This window comes from Jaculus jaculus, chromosome 20, assembly GCF_020740685.1.
Source record: "Jaculus jaculus isolate mJacJac1 chromosome 20, mJacJac1.mat.Y.cur, whole genome shotgun sequence".
In the NCBI taxonomy this organism is placed as follows: domain Eukaryota; kingdom Metazoa; phylum Chordata; class Mammalia; order Rodentia; family Dipodidae; genus Jaculus; species Jaculus jaculus.
Genome location: NC_059121.1, coordinates 11,624,077 through 11,651,606, shown reverse-complemented (window position 1 = coordinate 11,651,606; position 27,530 = coordinate 11,624,077). Strand labels below are relative to the sequence as shown.

The window sequence follows — 27,530 nt, the reverse complement described above, 5'->3', positions numbered from 1 at the left end:
TCACATAGTATAAATCATGGTCTCGCGCAGGACCACATGAAGACCCGGCAGTTCTCACGCCACGCTGCAGACAGCCATAGAAACTGATGCAGCAACAGCAAACAGCCCCCTGGTGCGCGGTCAGCTCAGGAACGCCGAAGCTGCTCCTTTTGGTTATCTTTCCACTTCAATGTGAAGTAGATTGTTAGGGTTTCATTAGTAGTTTCATCATGTGGCTTTTAAAATTAAAAAAAAAAGACTTGATTTCTTCCCTAGTCCACAGTTCTCAGAAGAGACTTACTTTTGGAAATCATTTAATCTGGTGATGTTTTCAATAACCAAAAGCTCTGTAGTAGATGAAAATTCTCAATGCAACTGTAATAAATAAGCATCTTCATACTTAGCTATATTACCAGTATATCCTGGAAGCAAAGTAAGATGGCTTTCCTGTTCCCATAATCCACTTAATTGTTGCTTCAAAATCTTAATATTTCCATCATTTATAATTTCTGTTTTGGATGATAGTTCTGACCACCACCTTTTTATCACTGCTTGAAGCCAGTTTAAACCAACTATAACATATCCTTCAAATTTGCTTTTTAGTAATGACTTTACTAGAGGCAACAAGTCTACACAGCAGCCAAGTGAGATATATTGCTTTTCTTCCTGTAAATTATTATTTAGAACAGGAAGGCAATCTACCACAACTCCACGATCTTCTATCCTCACCAAATAGGCAACAAGTTCAGTTATACTTCTCTTTCTCCAGAAAGTTAAAGCTACATTTAATCTCAAATTCCTGCTGAATAAAATTTGGGCCATTGTTTCATGGTCCTGAGAAACCTCAAAAAAAAAAAAAAAAAAAAAAAAAAAAAAGCCATGTATTTTGATGATGGACTTTCTGTTGTGAAGAACCAGAATCACTAGAGTTGACCAAAAATGTTCAACTGTCATGGTGTAATTTTTCAGGAGGTGGCCTGCACAAGCCAGTTCATTTTCTTTATTTGCCATGTCACAGTCCCCACTTTTAAGGGACTGTTTGTTTCGATAACAGGGATTTAGAAATGCATGATGACCTTTCTTTCTGCGACAGATCATCTTGTGTACTTTATCTGGGCTTTTCACAACTTGTCCAACTGTTCTACTTATGTAAGCAGCCAACTGTTTGGAGATTTCTTAACCTCCTTCATGTTCTTATTACTGAAATTAGAGATCCTCTTTCTAGGAAGATCAATGGAATTATCCTCAGTATTATTACAGGAGTTTCACTTTTTAACATTGTTGGTTTTAGATGCCATAATCTCTTAAATACCTTTTAAGTGCTTCTGTTCAGAAATTAGAAAGGTCACAAGTAAACACCTTAATGCTTCACCTTAAAGCCTTGGAAAAGGAGAGCAAGGCAAACCAAAAATCAGCGCCTCATGGTTCCAGCGCCTCAGCCCAACCACGGCGCTGACCAGCTGTGCCCCGCAGCCTAGTGTCCCTCGGCTCCCCGGCCGGGCCCCACTCAGAGCCACTCAAACCTGAGTAGTAAGTTTTAAATAAGGCCTAATCCAATTAATATCTCCTAACAATTTCTGAAAATCATTTAAAGTAGTAAGGTTCTGTGTTTTAAGAGTAACTTTCTGTGGTTTAATTTGTTTTGGATATAAATAAAGCCCAAGATAAGGAAAAGGGGAATCTTGTTATACCTTGTCAAGTGCAATTTTTAATCCCCACATAATGAGCCATTGTTCCATGTAAGAAAAACAAGTCAAAACATCTGTCTTTTCCTTTCCAGCTAATAAAATATCATCTATATAATGAATAATATATATTTGAGGAAATTTGCTTCTTGTAGAAGCTAAAGCTTTAGCCACAAATTCCTGACATAAAGTTGGACTATTTGCCATACCTTGAGGGAGAACTTTCCATTGATATCTTTTCATAGCCTCCTTATAATTACTACAAGGAACACTAAAAGCAAAATGACAACAATCTCATGGATGTAAAGATATAGTAAAAAAGCAATCTTTCAAGTCAATAATCACTTTAGAAAAGTCAGCTGGAATAGCTACAGGACTAGGCAGACCAGGTTGCAATGCTCCCATTAAATGCATAGTAACATTCACAGCTCTTAGATCTTGTAGTAACTGCCATTTTCCTGATTTCTTTTTAATGACAAAAATTGGAGTATTTCAGGGTGAAGATGATTCCTCTATATGTCCTGCCTCAATTGCTCTTGAACTAGCGTTTGTGCAGCTATCAGTTTTTCCCGTGTCAAAGGCCATTGATCCACTCATACAGGATCATCAGATTTCCAACAAATAGGCTCTGCGTGGGGCGGCATGGTCTGACCACTGGCCACTAGGGGAAATACCCTTGATGATTTGCACTGGAAGCTACTTGAATAGGTAATGGGTCACCTTGTCCCCATTTTCCTAATCCTTTACCAGGCAAGTAACCCTGCCTAAGCATTTGAGCAGTAACAATTTTATTAGGACTACACATTAACAATTTCATCTGACTCAAGACATCTCTTCCCCAGGAAGCATATCAACATTCCAATTACTGTTCCCTGCCTGCTGATTCAACATTGCAGTCTTTTTGCATAAGTCATAGAATTCTATTTTACAAATTAAATAGTCTCCTCCTGATAAACAAACTTTGTCTAGAGATTTCCAATCATCTGCTGTTAGAATTTTCCCTGCCAATGCTTCTATAATTGACATAGTATATGGTGACATAGGTCCATACTGTGCACGAGCTGTTTTTAATTCTTTCATGTTTTTTAAATTAAAGGAATCATATTGCCTTATCACTTGATTACCCTGTTGAAATTCAGTTACTGGATAAGTTAATGGGAAAGCTCGTGCTTCCTCATCACCTTCTTCCATGGCTTTCTGTATTACCCTTTCTAAGGGGGAGCAATTAAAAACAGGCTGAGTAGGATGCAATGAAGATGTGTGGACAATTTCAGAAGGCTTCTTAGTCATACTATCTAATTAATCTTTTAACTTTCATTTTTCTTTCTCCAGGTTTACTCTCTCCTTTAAGGCTGCCATCTCGTTTTTAATTCTGCTACATATACTTGTGTGGAGGGCATGGGGGCGGAGGGATGCAGTGGTTCCCAACCTGCATGATAATTAGTGGCCTCTGCCTCTAATTCTGCTGCTTCTTCTGGCTCTAATTCCTCCTCTTCCTCATCACTATCTTCCTGAGAAACTTTTAAAGATTGCAATGCTTTATTCAATTCTTTGTAAGTTACAGGTGTCCCTTTTCCAGAACCTTGACTTCTAATTTCTTCAATGACATCTTGAGTGTGATCTAACATTTGCTTCACTAAACTATCTTTTGTACCTGAATCCAAGGCATCCTTTATCAAAGACCATAAGGAAAAAGCAATTACCGGAACCTTATTGGGACCATGAATTTGTAAAAAGATATTTAATTCTTTCCTTACCTTATCCCAAGCATCTGAATCAATATTTCCCTGCTCTATAAACCAAGGGCTCCTTTTATTAACAAGATAAAAAAAATTGCTTAAAGAACTTGAAGCAATCCCAATTCCTTGAGTTTTTAAAATATCTTTTACTACGGCAATTAGCTCCGATTTACTCTTTGCTTGTCCCATAATTGGGCCAACTTACCTTATTCCAGAATACTGAGCGGGCAGCTACAGTCCTCTTTTTAGTTTCACTTTCTTCCGCGGATCCTGGGTTGATGTTGGCACTCCTCACTGAAGCCCCTTGTATTCAGGTCCCTATTTGGGTGCTACGCTGTGCCAACCTGCAGCACAAGAGTAGAACAGACCACAAAGGAGGGAGTGGGAATGGATCTGAGACAAGAACACAAGGAATGGAGCCAAGACAATTCTGATCAAGGCTCAAGTTTATTCAGGCAGACACAAGCTTATATACAGAAAAAAAACCAAAAACAAAAACTTCCTTGACAATGCCTCTGTGTCTAAAGGCAACTTCACCAAGGCCATATGACAATGCCCCTGTGTCTAAAGTCTCAAGAAAAGAGGTCAAGGAACAGCTACAGCTCCTGACACCTTCCCTCAATTTGCTTTTAACTCAGCCATCCATGACTGCTGTGTCATATAGAAAAGTCGCCTTTGAAGCTTTGGAAGTAGATGCTCAAACTTCTTGCCCATAACAGAACAATAAAAGTCAGTTTTCCCAGGGTATACCTGAACAGTATTTGGTCAATTTTCCTGATAAAATGTTGGAATAGCAGATGTGTATGATTCTAGAAGAGGTTCCTGACCTGGCAGAGCTTTTGAAACCAGAATATTTTGCTGATAATGTCTCAAGCTTTACAGCTTCCTCCTAAGGTAACTAGAAACTACTCTGAGTAGTTAAGTAGTTAAGATGACACCATCAGGCTAAGTCTCCCTCTGACCCCCAAGCTGCAGCTGTTTATTGCATGAAAAGAACATGAAGGAAAACCCACAAAACTCAGCCACAAGGAACAGCTGTACTCATGAGCACCTGGAATTTTTTTTTTTTGGGGTGTTTTTTTTTTTAATTTTTATTAACATTTTCCATGATTATAAAATATATCCCATGGTAATTCCCTCCCTCCCCACCCCACACTTTCCCATTTGAAATTCCATTCTCCATCATATTACCTCCTCATTACAATCATTGTAATTACATATATACAATATCAACCTATTAAGTATCCTCCTCCCTTCCTTTCTCTACCCTTTATGTCTCCTTTTTTTTTTAATTTTTATTAACATTTTCCATGATTATAAAATATATCCCATGGTAATTCCCTCCCTCCCCAACCCCACACTTTCCCATTTGAAATTCCATTCTCCATCATATTACCTCCCCATTACAATCATTGTAATTACATATATACAATATCAACCTATTAAGTATCCTCCTCCCTTCCTTTCTCTACCCTTTATGTCTCCTTTTTAACTTACTGGCCTCTGCTACTAAGTATTTTCATTCTCACGCAGAACCCCAGTCATCTGTAGCTAGGATCCACATATGAGAGAGAACATGTGGCGCTTGGCTTTCTGGGCCTGGGTTACCTCACTTAGTATAATACTTTCCAGATCCATCCATTTTTCTGCAAATTTCATAACTTCATTTTTCTTTACCGCTGAGTAGAACTCCATTGTATAAATGTGCCACATCTTCATTATCCACTCATCTGTTGAGGGACATCTAGGCTGGTTCCATTTCCCAGTTATTATAAATTGAGCAGCAATAAACATGGTTGAGCACGTACCTCTAAGGAAATGAGTCCTTTGGATATATGCCTAGGAGTGCTATAGCTGGGTCATATGGTAGATCAATCTCTAGCTGTTTTAGGAACCTCCACACTGTTTTCCACAATGGCTGGACCAGATTGCATTCCCACCAGCAGTGCAGAAGGGTTCCTTTTTTTCCACATCCCCACCAACATTTATGATCATTTGTTTTCATGATGGTGGCCAATCTGACAGGAGTGAGATGGAATCTCAATGTAGTTTTAATCTGCATTTCCCTGATGACTAGTGACGTAGAACATTTCTTTAGATGCTTATATGCCATTCGTATTTCTTCCTTTGAGAACTCTCTATTTAGCTCCATAGCCCATTTTTTGATTGGCTTGTTTGATTCCTTATTATTTAACTTTTTGAGTTCTTTGTATATCCTAGATATTAATCTTCTATCACATATATAGCTGGCAAAGATTTTTTCCCATTCTGTAGGTTGACTCTTTGCTTTTTTCACTGTGTCCTTTGCGGTGCAAAATCTTTATAATTTCATTAGGTCCCAGTGGTTAATCTGTGGTTTTATTGCCTGAGCAATTGGGGTTGTATTCAGAATGTCTTGGCCAAGACCAATATGTTGAAGGGTTTCCCCTACTTTTTTCTCTAGCAGTTTCAGAGTTTCCAGTCTGATGTTAAGGTCTTTAATCCATTTGGACTTAATTCTTGTGCATGGTGAGAGAGAAGAATCTATTTTCATCCTTCTGCAGATATATATCCAGTTTTCAAAACACCATTTGCTGAAGAGGCTGTCTCTTCTCCAATGAGTATTTTTGGCATTTTTATTGAATATCAGGTGGCTATAGCTACTTGGGCTTACATCTGGGTCCTCTATTCTGTTCCACTGATCTACATGTCTGTTTTTGTGCCAGGACCATGATGTTTTTGTTACTATGGCTCTGTAGTATAGGTTAAAATCAGGTATGGTGATACCACCAGCCTCTTTTTTGTTGCTCAGTATTATTTTAGATATTTGAGGTTTTTTGTGATTCCAAATGAATTTTTGGATTGTTTTTTCTATTTCCATGAAGAAAGCCTTTGGAATTTTGATAGGGATTGCATTAAATGTGTAGATTGCTTTAGGTAAGATTGCCATTTTCACAATATTGATTCTTCCAATCCAGGAACAAGGGATGTTTCTCCACTTTCTAGTGTCTTCTGCAATTTCTCGCTTGAGTGTTTTAAAGTTCTCATTGTAGAGATTCTTTACTTCCTTGGTTAGGTTTATTCCAAGGTACTTTATTTTTTTTTTGATGCAATTGTGGATGGGAGTGATTCTCCGATTTCATTCTCTGTGTGTTTGTTGTTAGCATATATGAAGGCTACTGATTTCTGTGTATTTATTTTGTATCCTGCTACATTGCTGTAGGTTTTGATCAGCTCTAACAGCTTGCTAGTAGAGTCTTTAGGGTCCTTTATGTATAGAATCATGTCATCTGCAAATAATGATAACTTGATTTCTTCCTTTCCAATTTGTATCCCTTTTTTGTGTGTCTCTTGCCTTATTGCTATGGCTAAGACTTCCAAAACTATATTAAATAAAAGTGGGGACAGTAGACACCCTTGTCTTGTTCCTGATTTTACTGGCAAAGCTTCCAGTTTTTCCCCATTTAGTAATATGTTGGCTGTAGGCTTGTCAAAAATAGCCTTTATTATATTGAGATATGTTCCTTCTATTCCCAGTATCTGTAGGACTTTTATCATGAAGGGATGTTGGATTTTGTCAAATGCTTTCTCTGGTTCTAATGAGATGATCATGTGATTTTTGTCCTTCAACCCGTTTATGTAATGTATTACATTTATAGATTTGCGTATGCTGAACCATCCCTGCATCTCTGGGATAAAGCCTACTTGGTCAGGGTGAATGATCTTTTTGACATACTCTTGTATTCTGTTTGCCAATATTTTGTTGAGAATTTTTGCATCTATGTACATGAGGGAGATTGGTCTGTAATTTTCGTTTTTTGTTCTATCTTTGCCTGGTTTTGGTATCAGGGTGATGCTGGCCTCATAGAAGGAGTTAGGTAGAATTCATTTTTTTCCTATTTCCTGGAAAAGCTTAAGAAGCAATGGTGTTAGCTCTTCCTTAAAAGTCTGGTAAAATTCAGCAGTGAATCCATCCGGGCCTGGGCTTTTTTTAGTTGGGAGATTGTTGATAATTATTCGCATCTCCATGTTTGTTTTAGGTCTATTTAAGTGATTAATCTCATTTTGATTTAATTTAGGCAGGTCATATAGATCAAGGAAATCATCCATTTCTTTCAGATTTTCATACTTTGTGGAGTATATGCTTTTATAGTACGTCCCAATGATTTTTTGAATTTCTCTGGAATCTGTTGTGATATTACCTTGTTCATCTCTGATTTTATTAATTTGTGTCTCTTCTCTCTTTCTTTTGGTCAGATTTGCTAAGGGTTTATCAATCTTGTTTATCCTTTCAAAGAACCAACTCTTTGTTTCATTAATTCTTTGGATTGTTCTTTTTGTCTCTATTTAATTAATTTCTGCCCTAATCTTTATTATTTCTTCCCGTCTACTGACTTTTGGTTTGGCTTGTTCTTCTTTTTCCTAGGCTTTAAGGCGAAGCATTAGGTCATTTACTTGCAACCTTTCTAATTTCTTAATATAGGTACTTAAGGCTATAAATTTACCTCTTAGAACTGCCTTCATTGTGTCCCAGAGATTTTGGTATGTTGTGTTCTCATTATCATTTGACTCTATAAATTTTTTGATTTCCTTCTTGATTTCTTCATTGACCCATTCATCATTTAGTAGTGTATTGTTTACTTTCCATGATTTTGTGTATGCTCTATAGCCTTTCTTGCTACTGATTTGTAGTTTAATTCCATTGTGGTCAGATAGAATGCAAGGAATTATTTCAATTTTCCTGAATTTGTTAAGATTTGCTTTGTGTCCTAATATATGGTCTATTTTAGAGAATGTTCCATGTGCTGCTGAAAAGAATGTATATTCTGAAGCCTTTGGGTGAAATGTCCTGTATATATCTGTTAAGTCCATTCCTTCTATGACCTCATTTAGTCCAGATGCCTCTCTGTTTATTCTTTCCTGGGATGACCTGTCAATTGATGAGAGTGGGGTGTTAAAGTCACCCACCACCACTGTGTTTGGTGTTATCTGTGACCTTAGTTCTAATAGTGTTTGATAAATTTGGGAGCCCCATGTTAGGTGCATATATGTTTAGGATTGTAATGTCCTCCTGTTGGAGTGTGCCCTTAATCAAGTGACCTTCCTTATCTTTCTTGACTAACGTCGGACTAAAGTCTACCCTGTCTGATATTAGGATAGCAACCCCTGCTTGTTTTCTAGGCCCATTTGCTTGAAACACCATCTTCCAACCTTTCACCCTAAGATAATGTCTATCCTTTGTAGAAAGGTGAGTTTCTTGGAGACAACAAATTTTAGGATCCTGCTTTTTAACCCAGTCTGCAAATCTATGTCTTTTCGTTGGGGCATTGAGGCCATTGATATTAAGAGATATTATTGAAAGGTGTGTATTTATGTTTGCTATTTCTTTTGTATGTGTTTCTGGTTCTACATGTGCTCTCTTCTGTTAACTTGTATTTGAGTATTGCTTGTTTTTTCTAGGTTCCTTATATGTGTAATTTTCCTTTTCTTCAGCATGGAGGATTCTGTCAAGTATTTTCTATAGAGCTGGTTTTGTCTTCAAATACTCCTTTAACCTGCTCTTGTCATGGAATGTCTTTATTTCTCCATCTATTTGAATGGATAACTTTTCAGGATAAAGTAACCTTGGTTGACAGTTGTTATCTTTCAGAACTTGGAATATATCACTCCAAGCTCTTCTGGCTTTAAAAGTTTGTGTTGAATAATCTGCTGTAATCCTGATGGGCTTGCTTTTGTAGGTAACTTGATTTTTCTCTCTAACTGCTTTCAATACTTTTTCTTTGGTGTGTGTGTTTGGAAGTTTGGTTATAATATGGCGAGGAGAGGTTCTTTCTGGGTTTTGTCTGGCTGGGGTTCTGAAGGCTTCCTGTATCTGCATTGGCACCTCTTTCCCAATTTGGGGGAAATTTTCTTCTATGATTTTGTTGAAGACGCCTACTATGCCTCTGGAGTGGAGTTCTTCTCCTTCTACTATGCCCTGAATTCTTATATTGGATCTTTTCATAGTGTCCCAAATATCTTGAAATTCCCACTCATACTTTTCTATAAGTTTGTCTTTCTCTTTGTTGGACTGTATTAGGTCTGCCACCTGGTCTTCTAGCTTAGATATTCTGTCCTCTCCCTCATCCATCCTACTGGTGAGATTTTCTACAGAGTTTTTTTATTTCATTAACTGTGTTCTTCATTGCTAGTAATTCTAACTGGTTTTTCTTTATTATTTCTATTTCCTTATTTATGTCTTGTATTGCCTTCTTTATTTCATTAAATTGGTGTCCTGCACTTCTTTGATTCCTTTGATTTCCTCTTTGATTGTTTTGATGTGTTCTTTGACCTCTTTGAACATATTTATAATCATTCTTTTGAACTCTTTCTCAGGCATTTCCTCTAACTGTTTCTCACTGGAGGACAATTCTGATGCATTAATACTTTTAGGTGGATTTATGTTGTCTTGCATTTTAGTGTTTCTTGTGTTATAATGTATATATTTTTGCATCTTGGATTAAGTTAATGCTTGGATTTTCTAGCTAGCTGTATATTCTTAGCTGTATCAATTGATTTGATGTAATATATTTTCAGGGTAGGACCTTAAGATGTTAGGTGTGGCTCTTAAGACTCTCAGAGTATCTACAAAGATGTTTTTAGGGGTTGAGTTTCCCTACTATAGGAGTATTCAAGCAGGCTGAGTGGAAAAAAATACAGGTAGATTCTAAAATTTAACTAAACACTGTACATATTCAATCAAAAACAGCCCCAAGTATGTATGCAAGAGTAGTTATTTAATGACCAAATCCTCTATCAACAAAGAGGTTAAGATTTATGGCCTGTTGAGGGATCCAAGTCAGCTTGCAACCAAGTGAGACCCTTCCCTGGTGCAATCCCAGTTACCTTGGGTGATTGTGGTCTCAGTCAAGTTGCTGCCTGGGTCGTCGGGCTGCTGTTCTGATTTCTGGAGCTGGGCACTTGCTTTTCCTGCGGGGCACACTGAGCCTGGCAAGTGTGGCCCTGCAGATCAGCACCCCTGCTGCTAGAACTGCTGCTGCTCAAGCTGCCCCTGCTGGGTCTGTAGCCACTGCTGCTGAAGGTGTTGCTGCTGGACCCACAGCTGCTGCTGCCTCTGCTGCTGCTGTAGCTGGCACTGCTGGAACCACCACTGCTGCTGTGTCCACTGCTGCTGCTCCCCCTGAAGCTGCTGCTGCCGAGTCTGCCGCTGCTGCCACTCCTGGTTCTGCTGCTGCTGGGGCCGCTGTTACCAGTGCTGGAGCCGCTGATGTTGCTGCCGAACTCTGCTCCTGCTTGGGTCCCGCTGTCAGCCCAAGTTGGCATGGCTGGGTCCCGGGCCGCTGCTGTGTTCGCCGGAGCTGGGCTCAGGCGGTGGGGGAGGGGAGGGAGCCGCAGCTGCTCCAGTTCTCTCGTTGCTCCACATGTTCTTCTACCTCGCGGTCTGCTCCTCTGTTGCTCACTGCCGCTCTCCCCTCACATTTCCTGAGTTGCGGAGAGCGCGGTGTGAGGGGAAGCTCCCACACCTGGCTTTTCCTGCAGCTGGAGCTGAGCCTGGCGGCTTTCTGGTGCGCCGCTGCCGCGGCGGTTGGCCAAGCTGATGGAGCCGCTTTTTCCAGCCTGTGCAGGCTCTGGATGCTCTGGAACTCTTCTACTTCTCCGCTGCCACTTCAATTTCCTATACACCTCACTTTTTAGTAAAAGTGTGTATTTTGCTGAGTTTTTTTGGTCTTTTTCCCCCCTAGGCTGCTTTGGCGTGGTACCTACGCCGCCATCTTAACCGGAAGTCTGGAATTGTTTTGTAGCTAGATGAGAGCTGCCATTGGAATGGACCCAGGCCACAGTCTGACTGACTTGACTTCCTTCCCTTTCTAGCTGCAGAGAAATGGCTGCCTGCAAGCTAAGAAATGAATGGAGGTGTGATTCTAATTGTCCTGCTCACACAGAGGCAGCTGAATAGAAAATGGGGCTGGAACACTGGTCATTTTGATAGTGGACCCTGTTGAACTCATATCCAACAAGCATAAGATCTTAATAGAGAAAAAACATAAGGAAACATATGAATAAAAGAACAAATGAGGTGTGGAGAGAGGACTTAGAGGTTAAGGCATTTGTCTGTGAAGCCAAAGGTCTCAGGTTGATAACACAGGACCCTCTTAAGCAAGATACAGAATGTGGCCCATGCATCTTGAGTTCATTTACAGTGGCTAAAGGCCCTTTCATGCATATTCTCCCTCTCTCTGTCTCTATCTCTCTCCCAAATAAAATAAAAAGAAAGAAAGAAAAAAAAAAAGAATAAAGTCTGACCTGATAGTAGCTGGGTGTGGTGGTACATGCCTTTAATCCCAGCACTCAGGAGGCAGAGGTACAAGGATCACCATGAGTTCGAGGCCACCCTGAGAATACAGAGTGAATTCCAGGTCAGCCTGGGGTAGAGTGAGACCTTACCTCATAAAACAAAAAGCAAAAAACAAACAAACAAACAAAAAAAGTATAGGATTAGGTGATCTTACTTTATTTCCTTGACCATCATCTTGTTCAAAAGTGGGATATACATTAAATCCTTGCATATCTTCTCTTTGCACTGCTCCTGCAAGAGTGGCTTGTAGGGGCGAGACATAAGGCCGAATCAAAGATAAAGGATGAAACTCACCCACAGGTTTCAACACTACCACTATAAGGGGAGGTTTCATTACAGTAGAAGGACTAGGAATGACTGGATTTCCTGGAGCATGCTTTTCCTGAAATTGCTGTACTTGTAAAGAGAACCATGTTTTGTAAACATTGCACCTCTTCTGAATATTTTTCTTTCTGTTCACTCTCAGATTTTATAAAGATGATAAAAGGTGGAAAATCCTCCTCTTGGTGATCTTTTGCTGCTTCATCTAATTGTGCTTCCTCATGTGAATCTAAATGATCAAGACATCATTCTTCTTCTCTACATAAAAGCTTAAATCCAGACTCCGGCTCCTCAGGTGGAACGGAAGGCTTAGTTTCATTTTCGAAGTCTGTGCCGAGAAGCAGTCCTTTGACTTTAACTGTATTTGATTGAACTTTATCTCTTTCATGTCTAGGATCTAAACTATCTCTAACTAAAGCCCATAAGCTAAAAGTTTCTACTGGTACTTTATTTGGCCTGTGGGCAACATAACAATCTTGAAGCTTAGTCCTTACTCTTTGCCAAGTTTTTAAATCGACAGTTCCTACTTCAGGAAACCAAGGACAGGCCTTTTCTATAAATTTCAAGAAATTACTAAGTTGCTACTGTATAACTTTGGCTCCCTGAGCATGCAACATATTTTTAAGCATATGCACAAAAGGCATTCAAGTACTTGCCTCACCCATATTTACTTATATTACTCACTCTCCCTTTTTCTTTTCCTAAGCACTCCTTTCCAATCCAGTGGTGTTCTTCACTTCAGATCCCCATCTTCAGGCCCCACGTTTGGGCGCCACCTGCTGGAGCCTGCCAGCTGAAATGGTTCAAGTCTGATGGGGAGTGAGGATTAAAGAAAGACAGGAGAAAAGAGTGAAAGCAAGGACTCCATGCCAGGACTGAAGCACCGTTTATTTCTCAGCAGTCCTTTATATCTTATTTTATTTTATTTTTTAAATAAAGCAGGCACTTTATCTGTGGAGGCGCTTTCGGACTCCATGACAAAATGCTGTGCTGTTTCACCACACACACTACAGAAGCTTAGGTACACAAAAATCACCCAAATATAAATTATCAAGTCATGCCTGGGGTTGTTCTCTGGTTTTCAGGGCCATTTCACTGTCTGTGAGACATCCTTCTTGCTGTGAGCATTGTGCCAGGCAGCTACAGGGAGGCCTCGCAATGAAGGCAATTTCAACCAGTGCGCCATTGACTTTCACTTTCTAGGAAGAAGGGGCACACTAGGAATTGAACCTACAGCTTCAAGCACGCTAGGCAAGCACTCCACCACAAAGTTATGTCCACAGCCCTCTTTTTACTCTTGAGACAGGGTTTCATTAAGTTGCCCAGGCTGGCCTTGAATTCACTTGTAGCCTAGCCAGGCCTTGAACTTATGGTCTTCTTGCCTCAGCCTCCCATGTAGCAGGGATTGTAGGTCTGCACTGCCAGGCCTGGCTTAGACTTGCTCTACCATCTCCACTGACCGTGTGGGATAGAAAACCAGTTTTATTTTGGGCTGAGCTGGGTGGCTCCCTTGGACATCAAGCTGTTTAAAGTTCTTCCCTTTTACAACCCTGGGCAACTCACTTGACCTTTCTTGGTATCCATTTCCTGATGTCTAAAATGAGAGGCCTGAGGACATCAGACATCCTCCCAGATAAACAATCCAGTTCGATTCAAGGACATTCTTAGCTCTGAGCATTAGAGGCCCAAAAATTTTTTCTAAGACCTAAATATTTCTGATTTTCTATTTATGAAAATTATGACTACCTGTGCTTGTGGGTGTTTGCACAATCAAGTGAACATGTGAGAATCAGCAGTCCTGTTTAATATGTCCTTGCAAACAATTTGCCCATGTACAAAAATTCCATGACCTTCACACAAGTTTCTATGAAAATAACTTCTTTCTATTACAGACTTACGCACCTTGACCACTTCTCAGTACAAAAGATTATTCCAAGGTTGGGAGAGAAATATACCATCTGTTCTCAGCAGTACAAGCATAAAGGTTCAAGGAACAGTCAGCTCTTGCCAGTAACACTGAATGTACACAGTCTTGCTCACTTGCAGGTGCAAAAGTCTTGTTGCTACACAGCCCAGTGCTATGGATTCAAGGCCAGCCCAATGGCCCCCCGACAATAATCATTGCATTACAGATGATACCTGGGGAGCTATGATCCTCATTGTGTTACAGATGAGGCCCGGGGATACATGATCAGCATTATGTTACAGAGGAGGCCTGGGAGTCATGATATTATTGTGCTACAGCTAAGTCCTGTAATTCCATGATCATGATTGTGCTACAGATCAGGCTTGGGGAGATGATTTGACCATCATTGTGTTTCACATGAGTCCTGGGGTGACATGATCAACCTTGTGTTACAGATGAGTCCTTGGAGAGACATGATCAACATTGTCTTATAGAAGAGGCCTTGGGAGACTTGATCATCATTATTTTACATAGGAAGTCTGGGTAGACATGATCATCATTGTGTTATATCTGAGGGTTGGTTAGACATGACCATCAATGCATTACAGATATATCCTGGGGAGACATGATTATTGTTGTGTTACAATTGAAGCCTGGGGATACATAATTATGACTGTGTTACCGGTGAAGCCTGGGGAGACTTGATCATTATTTTGTTATAGATGAGGCCTGATGATACATGACCATCAATGTGTTACAGATGAGGTTGGTGGATATATGGTCATTATTGTGCTACAAATGAGATCTGTGATGATATGATCATCATTGTGCTTAGCTGAGGCTTGGGGAGATGACTTGATCATCATTGTGTTACTCATGAGTCCTAGGGTCACATGACCAACCTTGTGTTACAGAGGCAGCCTTGGGAGACTTGATCATTGATGTCTTACAGATGTGGCCTGAGGAGATATGATCATGATTGTGTGACACATGAGACCTGAGGAGACATGATCACCATTGTGTTGCAGATGAGGCAAGGGGAGACATGACCATCTTTGTGTTACGATGAGGCCATGGGGAGATATGATCTTCATTATATTAAAGATGTGGCCCCCAAAGGCATTATTGTCATTGTAGTTCAGATAAGGAATCAGAAGGCTTGCTCATCATTGCATTACAGATGAAGCCTCTGGAGACATGATCATTACTCTGTTCCAGATGAGGCCTGGGGAGACATAATCATCATTGTGTTGTAGCTGATTCGTGGGGAGATATGATCATCATTGTGTTACAGATAAGGCCTTCAGATACATGATGATCATTGTGTTACAAGTTAGGCCTGCAGAGACATGATCCTCATTCTTACACATGAGGCCTGGTGAGACATGATGAACAATGTGTTACAGATGAGTTCTGGGAAGATTTAATCTTCCTTGTGTTAAAGATAAGACCTCCAAAGACATTATCATCATTTTGCTATATATGAGGCCTGGGAAGATGACTTGATCATGATTTTCTTACAGATGGGGCCTATGAAGACATTATCAACATTGTTACAAATGAAGTCAGGTGAGACATGACCCTCAATGTCTTACAGATGTCGCTTTTGGAGACATGATAATCCTTGTATTACAGTTGTGGCCTGGGGAAACAGGATCAACATTGTACTACTGGTAAGGAATGGGGAGATTTGATTATTATTGTGTTACAGATGGGATCTGGTAAGACATGATCATCAATGTGACAGATAAGGCCTGGTGAGACATGATCATCACTGTGTTACAGATGAGAACCGAAGAGGCATGATCTTCATTGTCCTGCAGATGACACTGATCATCTTTGTCACATACGAGGCCAGGTGTGAAATTATCATCAAAGTCTTACAGATGTGGCCTGTGGAGATATGATCATCATTTTGTTAAAGATGAGATCTGGAGAGATATGATCATTGTTGTATTACAGAAGGTGCCTGGGGAGACATGATCATCACTGAGTTACAGAAGAAGCATCAGGATTCAACATCACCATTGTGTTTCAGTTGGGGCATGGGGAGACATGCTTCTCATTCTGTTAAAGAGGAGGCCTATGTAGACTTGATCATCATTGTGTTACTGATGAGTCCTGGTAAGACATAAAGATCCTTGTAGCCAGGCATGGTGATGCATGCCTTTAATCCCAGTACTTGGGAGGCAGAGGTAGGAGGATTGCCATGAGTTTGAGGCCACTCTGAGACTCCATAGTGAATTCCAGGTCAGCCTGGGCTACAGTGAGACCCTACCTTGAAAAACCAAAATAAATAAATAATAAATAAATAAATAAAATAAAGATCCTTGTGTTACAGATGAAGCCTGGATAGACATGATCATCAGTGTGTTACAGATAGGACCTTGGAAGACATGATCATTAATCTGCTACTAATGAAGCCTAGGGAGACATGATCATCATGGTGTTACAGATGAGGCCTCTGAAGACATGGTCATCCCTGGTTTACAGATGAGGATTGGGGAGACATGATCTTCATTGTGCTACAGAAGATAAATGGGGAGACTTAATCATCATTGTGTTCCACATGAGGCCGCCAGAGACCTGATCATCCTTGGGGTACAGATGAGGCCTGGGGAGACATGATCATCATTGTTACAGATGACGCCTGGGGAGACATGGCCAACAATGTGTTCCAGATTTGTCCTGGGAAGACATGATCATCATTGTGTTATAAATTAGGCCTTGGGGGACATAATAATCATTGTGTTACAAATCAGGTCTGGGGAAACTGGATCATTATTGTGCTACAGTTGAGACCTGGGAAGACATGATCAACCTTGTTACAGATGAGGCCCAGTGTGACATGATCATCAAAGTCTTATAGATGTGACCTGCAGAGATATGATCATCATGTGATACAGGAGACACTGGGAAGACATGATTATCATCATGTTACAGATTAGGCCTGGGGAGAATTGGCAATTTTTGTGTTATAAATGAGGCCTAGGGAGACATGATCCTCTTTGTGTTATAGTTGAAGCCTGGGGAGAAATGATATTCATTGTGGTACAGATGAGGCCTGAGGAAATGACTTCATCATCATTGTGTTACAGATAAAGCCTGGGAAGAAATGGCTATCATTTTGTTAGAGATGAGGCCTTTGGAGATATTATCATCATTCTTATATAAGAAGTATGTTGAGATATGATAATCAATGTATTACCAATGAGGCCTAGTGAGACATGATCATCATTGTATTATAGTTTAGTTCAGGGTAGACATGAACATTATTGTGTTATATTGCATTACAGATGAGACCTGGTCAGTCTTGATCATCTTTGTGTTATATTTGACATCTGGGTAGATATGATCATCACCGTGTTACAGATGAAGCATGGGAAGACATGATCACCATTGTGTTAGAGATGAGACCTAGGGAGAATTGATCATCAATGTTATATATGAGGTCTGATGACATATGACTGTCAATGTGTTACAGATGACATCTGAGAACACATGATCAAAACTGTGTTACAAATTATGCCTAGGGAGACATGATCATTATTGTGCTATAGATTAGGCATGGGAAGACTTAAACATCATTCTGTTACAGATGATACCACAGGAGTCATGATCATCATTGTGTTACAAATGAGGCCTGAGAAGTCATGATCATTATTGTGTTACAGATGAGGCCTGCAAAGACTTGGTCACCTTTGTGTTACAGATGAGGCCTTCAAAGATATTATCATCCTTGCTACAGATGGAGGCTTGGGGAGACATGATCATCATTGTGTTACAAATTAGATCTGGGAAGATATGATCAGTTATTTGCTATAGATAAAGCCTGAGGAGAATTGATCATAATTCTGTTGCAGATGATACCATGGGAGACATGATCATCATTGTTTTACAAATGTGGACTGGGGACACATGACCATCCTTGTGTTGCAGATGAGGCCTGAGGAAACATGATCATCAGTGTGTTACAGAAGATGCCTAAGGAGACATTATAATCATTGTGTTGAAGATTAGACCCAAGGAGACCTGATCATCATTGCTACATATGAGGGCTAGTGAGAAATAACCATCAGTATGTTACAGATATGTCCTAGGGAGACAGGATCATCACTGTGTTAAAAATTATATCTGGGAGTTCATGATTATTAATTTGCTACAGACCAAGCCTGGGGAGAATTTATCATCATTTGTTACAGATGTCACCACAGGAGTCATAATCATCACTGTGTTACAAATGATGCCTGGGGAGACATGAACATCCTTGTGTTGCAGATGAAGCCTGAGGAGACATGATGATCATTGTGTTACATACAAGGCCCATGGAGACCTGATCATCTTTGTGCTACCTATCAGGCCTGGGGAAATAGGATCTTCATTGTGTTAAACATGTGGCCCCTTGTAGGGTGTGGTGGCCCACACATTTAATCCCAGCACTCGGGAGGCAGAGGTAGGAGGATTTCCATGTGTTCAAGGCCATGCTGAGACTACAGAGTAAATTGCAGGTCAGCCTAGGCTAGAGCAAGATCCTATCTCAAAAAACCAAAGAAGAAGAAAAAAAAGATGTGGCCTCTGAAGACATTATCACTGTGCTACAGATGAGATATGGGAAGACTTGATCATTGTGTTGCAGATGACACCTCCAGAGACATGATTATCATTATGTTACAGATGAGGCCTGGGGAGAAATAATTATCATTGTTACAGATGGGGCTTGGTGAGTGTTGCAGTATGGTTTGTATTGCTGGTAGAAATCACCCAACCAAGAGCAGCTTGTGGGAAAAAAAGAGGTTTATTTTGGATTACAGGCTTGGGGGGAAACTCCATGATTGCAGGAAAAACAATGGCATGAGCAGAGGTGGACATCACCTCCTGGCCAACATCAGGTTGACAACAGGAACAGGAGATTGTGTCAAACACTGTCAAGGGGACACTGGCTATAATACCCAGCCAGCCTCCAATAATAACACTGCCGCTAGGAGGCATTAATTCCCAAATGTCCATCAGCTGGGAACCTAGCATTCAGAACACCTAAGTTTATATGGACAGCTGATCAAACCACCACAATGAGACATTATCATCATTGTTACAGATGAGGTCTGTTGAGACATGGTCATCATTGTGTTACAGATGAGGCCTTGGAAGAAATGATCATCATTGTGTTACAGTTGAGGCCTGGAAAGACATGAACATCCTTGTGTTACAAATGATGCCTGGGGATGGTCATATCTCAACATGCTGATGGTGTTCAAGTTGTCTCCCCATGCCCTATCTGAAACACAATGATGATCAAGTCTACTGAAGCCTCATCTGTAACACAATCATGACCAGGTCTTCCCAGGCCTCATCTGTAACACAAAGTTGATCAAGTCTCCCAAGGCCTCAACTGTAACACAATGATGATCATGTTTCCTCAGGTGTCTTTTGTAACACACTGATGATCATGTCTCACCAGGTCTCATCTGTAACACAATGAAGATAAATTCTCCCCAGGCTTCATCTGTAGCAAATTAATGATCATGACTTCCCAGATATAATTTATAACACAATGATGATCAGTATCCTCAGGCCTTATCTATAGCATAATAATGATCATGTCTCCCTAGACCTAACTTGTAACCCAATGATGACCATGTCTTCCCAGGACATATCTGGAACACATTGTTGGTCATGTCTCTCCAGGCCTCATTGGTCACAATGATGATCATGTCTCCCCAGGCCTCATCTGTAACCCAAGGATGATTGGGTCTCTGGAGTCCTCATGTGTAACACAATGATGATTAAGTCTCCCCATTCCTCATCTTTAGCACAATAATTATCATGTCTCCCCAGGCCTCATCTGTAACACAAGGATGATCATGCCTTTGGAGGCCTCATCTGAAACACACAGATGATCAAGTCTTCATAAGCTTTATCTCTAACACAATGATGATCATGTCTTCCCACTCCTCATTGGTAATGCATTGATGGTCATATCTCAATATGACTCATATGAAAATGATAATGTCTCCACAGGCCTTATCTCTAACAAAATGATGATCATGTCTTCCCTGGCTTCATCTGTTACACAATGATGATCAAGCCATGTCCTCAGGCCTCACCTGTAACAAAAAGATGACCAATTCTCCCCAGGCCTAATATGTAACAAAATGATAACCATGTCTCCACAGGCCTTTTCTGCAATGCAATGATGATCAAAAGTCCCAACACCTCATCTGTAACAGAAATATGATCATGCCTCTCCAGACCTTGTCTATAAAAATAGTGATGATCATATGTACACAGGCCAAACCTAACAGCATTGATGATCATGTCTAGCCATGTCTTATCTGTAAAAAAAAAAAATGATGAAACATGGTAAGACATGATCTTTACTGTGCTACAGATGAGGCCTGAGGAGGCATAAACTTCATTATGTTACACATGAGCCCTGGGAAGTCTTGATCATCACTGTGTTACAACAGTCCTGGGGAGACACGATCTTCATTGTGCTGCAGATGCGGAATGAGGAGTCTTGATTATAATTCTGTTAACCATGAAGCCTCAGGAGACATGATCATCATTGTGCTACAGCTGAGGCCTGGGAAGAGTTAAACATCATTCTGTTACAGATGTTATTGTGGGAATCATGATCATCATTGTGTTACAGATGAGGCCAGGTGAGATATGATCATCATGTGTTAAATATGAGACCTGGGAAGACATTGCTGCAAGTGGGGAATGAAGAGACTTGATTATACTTCTGTTAACCATGAAGCCTCTGGACATATGATCATCATTGTGCTACAGATGATGCCTGGAGAGACATGATCATCCTTTTTACAAATGAGGCCTGGTGAGACATGATCATCAATGTTGTCCAGGTGTGACCTGTGTAGATACGTTCATCAATTTTTTACAGATGAGCTTGAGGAGGCCTGATAATACTTATATTACAGATGAGGCCTTGGGACATTTGATCACCACTGTGTTACAGAAGAGGTCAGGGGAGTAATAATTGTCATTGTGTTACAGATTAGGTCTAGGAGAATTGGTCATCTTTGTGTTACAGATGAGGCCTGGCAACACTTGGTCATTTTTGTTTTATAGTTGAGGCCTAGGGAAAAATGATCTTCATTGTGATAAGGATGAGGCCTAAGGATATGACTTGATCATCATTGTGTAACAGGTGAAGCCTGGAAAGACATGATTATCATTTTGTTAGAGATGAGGCCTAGGGAGTCATTATCATCATTCTTAAATATGAGGCATGTGGAGAAATGACCATCAATGTGTTACAGATAAGTCCTGGGGAGACATGATCATTATTGTGTTACAGATGAAGCCTGGGGAGACTTGATCATCTTTGTTTTACAGTTGAAGCCTGGGGATAAATGATCTTCATTGTGTAACAGATGAAGCCTGGGAAGACATGACCATCATTTTGTTAGAGATGAGGTCTGCAGAGACATGATCATCATTCTTATATAACAGGCGTGTTGAGATATGACCATCAGTGTGTTGCAGATGAGTTTTAGGGAGACATGATCATTATTGTGTTACAGAGAAGGCCTGGTGAGACATGGTCATCCTTGTGTTACAGATGAGGCTTGGTGAGACATGATCATCATTGCCTTACAGAAGACGCCTGTGTTACATATGAAGCTTGGGATTCATGGTCATCATTGTGTTACAGATGGGGCCTGGGGAGACATCATCATCCTTGTGTTTATACATGAGACCTAGGAAGACATGATCATAATTATGTTACAGATGAGGCTTACAGAAACTTGATCATCATTGTGTTACAGATAAAGCCCTGGGGAGATATGATCAGTATTGTGCTACAGATAAGGCCTGGGAAGACATAATCATCCTTGTGTTAAAAATTAGGCCTGGGGTTACATGATTGTTATTGACTACAGATAATTCCTGGGGATTTGAACAGCATTGTTTATAGATGATACTATGGGAGCCACTGTTGTGTTATAGATGTGCCATGTGGAGTTCTGACCATAACTGTGTTTCAGTTGAGACATGGAGAGACACTATCATCATTGTTACAGAAGATGCCTGGGGAGACCTGATCATCATTGTGTTACAAATAAGCACTTCAGAGAAAAGATGGTCATTCTTACATATAAGACCTGGTGAGACATAACCAACAATATGTTAAACATATGCACTGGGAAGACACAATCATCACTGTTTTACAAATTATGCCTGGTGAGATATGAACGTCATTGTATTACAGGTGAGAAATGGGTATGGCATGATCATTAATGTCTTACACATGTGGACTGTGGAGATATAATCATCCTGTGGAGATATAATCATCCTTGTGGTACATCTGAGGCCTGGGGAGCCATGATTATCATTACCTATATATGGGGCCTGGGAAGACCTAATCATCAGTGTGTTACAGGTAGGGCTTGGGGATATATGATCTTCATTGTGCTATGGAGAAGTAATGAGGAATCACTATCACTGTCGTGTTACACTTAAAGCCTAGGGAGAAATGATATTCATTGTGTTACAGATTAGGTTACAGGAGACATATCATCATTGTGCTATAGATGAGTTCTTGGGAAATGACTTGATCATCATTGTGTTACTGATGAAGTCTGTAGAGACTTGATTATCATTGTGCTACATATGAGGCCTTGGGATACTTGATCATCCTTGTGTTACAGATGAGACCAGGGAGTCATTATCATCTTTGTGTTATGGATGGGGCCTGGGAAGACATGATCATCATTGAATTAGAGATGAGGCCTTGGGAGGGACTTCATCATCATTGTGCTACAGTTGAGGCCTTGGGATAGTTGACCATCATTATGTTATACATCAGGCCTGTGGAGACATGATCATCCTTGTGTTACAGATGAGGCCTGCTGAGACATGGTCACCATTTTGTTACAGAAGAGACCTGGGGAGACATGATCATCATTGTATTACATAACAGGCCTGGGAAGACATGATCACATGTGGTGGTCATGCAGCTGCAATAGTCAGCTCTGGAGTGTAAAGCTGAAGGGACTCCATCTTGCAAAGATGCGGAATCCAAGACTTCCTTTGACAAAGCTGGGAGGTCTTTCACTGACTTCCTAGAATGCCTGCTACCTGACAATCTGTACTACTGCTATCTCTTTCTTAGATTTTCTTGGAATTTCAATGAGCATAATGTTGCTTATTTTGCTTTCATTTCCCCCTTTTCAGTAGTAATAGGGGAATCCAATTCACATGTGTTTATACAATCACCAATGATTAAATAGGAAAAGAATGTTTCTGCAGAAATTTCTGAGGCTGTAATGTTTAAGCAGATTATGGATCCTAAAACTATGACTAATTTGAATGTACAAAGTTTCTTAATACCACAAATGTATATTTTACCTAATGAGACATGTTCCTCACAATGCTACATGCCTTACCAATTGTTCCCAAGAAACATTACTTACAAGAGAATCCTTGTTGTCAAGATGATTACAGGAATTAATGGGCACATTTACTGAACTTAGAGATGACTCACTAGAAAAGGAGTCTGAAATGCTAGGGGGCAAAAGTAAACATCTTTCAAATAATTGGGTTGGGTCACACAAGGAATTAAAACAAAATACATAACTTTCAAAAGTAACAATAGTGTTTGTTGGGCTCCTAAAGGAAAGACACCAATGCAAAACACTGGTTGGATACATCAACCTTTACCATATACAGGGGCATACATTAATGGAGTAAGGATGGTCTGGAAAGATGAAAAAAATAGTTAAATATCAAAATATTCCTTTTGTAGAGAGACTTGGAAGGTCAGGACCAAACTGTAAAACAGAGCAACAAAGAAAAGTTTTGGAGAGACAAATCAGTACTGAATTAGAAATAGAGAAATGTACTGTTATTCAGGCCACAAGATAATATTATGTAGACAGTGCCTAACACAGCCCTTTCTGAGGACAAAAAAATGTCTATCACCTCATAACTTCAGGAGTTGCCTTCCAGGACAGACCCCACAACCTCTTTACAATGCTCCATGTTGATATCAGAATGTAACAACACAAAGCCCCACTGTGACATCACAAAGCCCAACTCCAACATGACAATGACCCCCTATGACATCACAATATTCCACTACTGCAGGGAGCGGCTACAGACGCCATTACAAGATGGCGCTGACTTCCTGCTGAGAGTGGTGACGAACAACCCCCTACTTGGTCATATCCTGGCGACAGTTTTGCTTGATGCTGCGCGTGCACATGATGTAATGCATCCTGGGCCTATCCCGTGGCCCTGGGTGGTGGGTGAGCAGGTGGCAGCCAATCCGTAGGTGTCTTGTAGTATTACACCCTATAAAAGCAGCTACACTCCTGCGCCCCGGCCCCTTCGCCATCAACTTTCCTGTTAACCAAGAGGCTCTCCAATAAAGTGTGATCGAGAAGGATCTTTGTTTGCTGGTCATTCTTATCCTGCTGGTCAGGGAGGTCCAGCAAAGTGGTGCCGAAATCCTGGGACGCCGGGTGCCAGAAGGGCATTGGGCGAGGGGCCGAAGAGGATCCAGAACTTGACACACGGAGAGGAAGACCGCGGTAAGTTACCCCAGTCATGCTAGACCCGTATTTGATTCTTGCCATTTTTATTCCTGTGTGGTTCATATTTCTTGTTGTCTGCTGCTCTTGGTGCCGTTGTGATGAAGAGGATTAGCCTCACGGTACAAATCAAAAGTAAAAGACCTTGGTAGATAACAAGGTTTTTCAATCTGTCACTCACTGTATTGCTTCTTTTGTTAGGCGGATAAATCGCTGGTAGATAACACCGTGTGCCATGGGCAATTCTCAGAGTACAAACTTTGCACCCGATAATTTTGTCCAACCCATAAAAGAATTGCTTAAGCAGAGGGACATTAAGATCTCATCCGCGACCGTTAAGAAAATAGTCAGAAACCTAGATGAGATCGCACCATGGTTCGCGGTGTTGGGTGATCTTTCCCTCCTTACGTGGGAGAAGCTAGGTCGTGATTTAGAACGGGCAAAGGAGGAGGATAGAATAGGAAAAGGCACGATGCCGTTCTGGCGCCTTATCCATTCTTGTTTAAGTAAAGGAAACCACATAGAAATCATTAAAAGGGGACGAGAAGCTCTAGCAAGACATCAGGATAGTCTTTCTGAGTCTGATTCAGGGGAGTCAAAAGTTAGGCCTAAGAAAAAGGGAGATAAAAAGAAGGAGAAACATATACAAGATAAAGATAAAAGCCTGCAGGAGGAGCTTGAAGAGATGGGGGAAATAAGTCATCACTTGCCTGAGAAAGGGACTAAAGGGGCCTTTACCAGGCTGTATCCCCCTATTGAAGAGCTTGTACGTCTAAGTGTTTTTGAGACAGATGAGGAAATCACCTCCAACTCAGACCTGGAGGAGGGGGAGGAGGAAGAACTATTACAAAAAGGGGGGGAAGGAAATAAGGAAGTTACAAAAGGGCACTATTCATCTCTGCCTAGGCGCCCCTTACTAACAAAAGGAAAACAGGCCCAGGGAGATGGTTCTCTGCATTTGAAAGAGCCGTCTGCACCTCCCCCCTATAACTCTGCTAGAGACACATACCGCTTTAATTGCCCCCCCTGAGGGGAAAAGAGGAGCCTTTAACAGGCTCTATCCTCCCATTGAGGAGCTTACACATGTAAATGTACTTGACACAGATAAGGAGGCTAACTCTGATTCTGCAGAGGAGGAAGAAGAAGAATTATTTAAAGGGGAAGAGGAAGGACTAAAGGAGGCCACCGCCTGTTATAAAAGGGAGCGGACAAAGGGGCCTCAAGGCCAAGGGTGTGGTCCTTTACAGTCGATAGAGCCTTCCGCACCCCCACCCTATAACTCCCCTGGGGACACATGCTGCTTCATTAAAACAAAAAACTCCCCTGGGGACACATGCCGCTTCATTAAAACAAAAACCTGGTCGCGGCTGGCCTCCACTAGGAGGGGCTTCTATTATGGCTTAAAAAAAAAAAAAAAAAAAAAACTCCTTGGGAGCCCGCACTCTCCAATATTTCCCACAGCTGGTCGCTCGACAAGCTTGCTTGGGGCTTAAATATTGTTTAATACACTTTGCCAGATTGCCTGACAGGCTTATCATTCCCTATACTAAGGAACAGGTAGAAGTTTTGTGTGGCACAGTAGATGATTGGAGCATTCTTATGTGCGCCTTTCCAAATGTCATAGATAATCATTACCCAAAGAGCCCTATTTTGTCTTTTGTTGAAAACAATTTGGTTTACTTTCCTAAAATCACTGTTCAGGAGCCTATTACATCAGCCCCTGCCATCTTTACTGATGGCTCAAAGTCTGGTCGTGGGGCCTACCTGGTACAGGGATCAGAGCCTATAGTAAGAATGTTCAGACCTGACTCTCCTCAGATTGTTGAATGCTTAATAGTCTTAAAGGTATTTCAGACATTCCCCACTTCCTTTAATTTGTTTACAGATTCCTTGTATGTGGCCAATGCAGTGGCTAATTTAGAGATCGCAGCTTCAGTTCGCTCTACTAGTTTAGTGTCTAATATTCTTTTACAACTTCAATCTTTAATTCTACAACGAACTTGCCCATTTTATGTTTCTCATATCTGAGCCCATTCCTTGCTGCCTGGACCCCTGTCACAGGCTAATGACCTGGTAGATCGGGCTACCAGGCTGGCCATGGTTTCCTTAGGAGATCCTAAGGCTTCAGCTATAGAATTTCATAGATTATATCACGTGCCTGCAAATACTTTAAGACTCAAATTTCTCATTTCCAGAAATGAGGCTTGAAATATTGTAAAATCTTGCCAATCTTGTGTCACCTTTTTGCCTTCCCCACATGTGGGTGTTAATCCCCGAGGCCTATGTCCTAGAGATCTTTGGCAAATGGATGTGACACATTTTCCAGAGTTTGGAAGGTTAAAATACCTTCATGTCTCAGTGGACACCTGTTCAGGCGTTATTTTCGCCTCTCCATTGGCAGGTGAAAAGGTCTCTCATGTCAAGACTCATTGTTTGGAGGCCTGGGCTGCTTGGGGAAAGCCACGCCATTTAAAAACTGATAATGGCCCAGCATACACATCTGCTGGTTTTCGAGCCTTTTGCGCACAAATGCAGGTAGCTCATGCCACTGGCCTTCCTTACAACCCACAGGGCCAAGGTATAGTAGAAACAGCAAATAAAACCCTAAAAGCTCTTTTATTTAAACAAAAAAGAGGGATAGCCGAGGACGCTACTCCCAAGGAAAGAATATCTTTAGCTCTTTTTACACTCAATTTTTTAATTTTGGATTTCCATGGTGACAGTGCAGCTGATAGACATGGAAAATCTCTAACTTCTGTGCCAAAAGAAATGGTGATGTGGAAAGATGTCTTGGATAATAAATGGAAAGGACCGGATCTTGTGATGTTAAGATCCAGGGGAGCTGTTTGTGTTTTTCCACAGGACCAAGATTCTCCGCATTGGGTTCTGGCTCGCTTGGTGAAAACAATTATCCGACCCCAACAGGAGGCTCCTGGAGACAGAGATGCCTACCAGGATGGAGAGAAGGATGGAGAAAAGGAGAGCCTTATTGATGATCCTCATCCT

General features: G+C 40.9%; 1 long non-coding RNA gene and 1 pseudogene across 2 annotated transcripts in view; both read right to left on the bottom strand.

The window, feature by feature from the left end:
• Window positions 1-345: 345 nt before the first annotated feature.
• On the bottom strand, window positions 346-1,277 carry LOC101611082 (annotated as a pseudogene).
• An 11,715-nt stretch (window positions 1,278-12,992) lies between these two features.
• LOC123456268 overlaps window positions 12,993-27,530 on the bottom strand; it is a 41,380-nt gene continuing 26,842 nt past the window's right edge. For both annotated transcript variants that reach the window (XR_006634431.1, XR_006634432.1), the window contains exon 4: window positions 12,993-15,858. This is a non-coding gene — a long non-coding RNA (uncharacterized LOC123456268). The remainder of the gene's footprint in view (window positions 15,859-27,530) is intronic.